The following is a 937-nucleotide window of genomic DNA, read 5'->3' on the forward strand; positions in this document are numbered from 1 at the left end:
TCTAGGGAAAAAAAAAAACAAACCTTTAACATTACTTACAACACAACACATAACATGTTCCAAACGAAAAAAACTCCATTCACAATTTCAGAAATACCAGCATCAACGTAACGGATCACGTACAGATCTGAGCAGCATGGGCAGCAGTGCACTCAGCCTTGCCACACGCTTGCCAGCTTCTCCCACAGCTGTTGCTACCTTTTTCCACGGAAAAGGTTCTGGATGCAATGATCTTCCTAAATTAGGCCACAAATTCTTTGTCCAGTGTTTTCCAGGCATTTTTTTTTTTCTCCCTCGGAGAAGTTTGGAATTACTATTGTTCAATCTTAACTTAGTCTTCGTCTACACTAGCCACTATTCCATAACGACATTTGCTGATGCAATTAATCTATTTTGCATGGCGTTGTAAACCACCAACCCACAGATACAGCTGTGGCGAAAGACAAGATTTACAGTCAGCAGAGATTATAACTCCACACAGAGAACCCTTCTGCTGACACAGCCGATCTCTGTTTACGGTAACAGCAATCTCTAAACTAGGAATTTCTCCCCCCGCTGCCTCTCCTCGAGTCCATCACTGAGTAAACAGCTCCTCGCAGCCTGTAGCGTTCAGCTGGGGCACCCCGCGATGCCGTCGGAACTACATCACCGCTGTGACCAACTATTTGCTTCCGTGTGCTCCGGGCCCGTCCCCCGACAGCTCCCGCCGGCCCGGCTGCGGGGAGCCGGGAAGCAGCCGCCGCCCCAGCACCCCAGGCCGCCGCTCCGGGGCCGGGAGGCGGCGGGTGCCCAGGGGCTGCGTGCGAGTCCCGAGGAGATTCTCCTTCCTAAGAGTGAGAACTACCCCCCGACAACGCCACGGCAGGCCCCGATGCCTTCCCGCTGATTTATTCTTTTTCATTCTTAAATAAACGCGGCTTTAAATGGAGGCCCACAC

The sequence above is a fragment of the Athene cunicularia genome (genome assembly GCF_003259725.1).
Source record: "Athene cunicularia isolate RWA chromosome 19 unlocalized genomic scaffold, athCun1 chr19_part1, whole genome shotgun sequence".
NCBI lineage: Eukaryota > Metazoa > Chordata > Aves > Strigiformes > Strigidae > Athene > Athene cunicularia.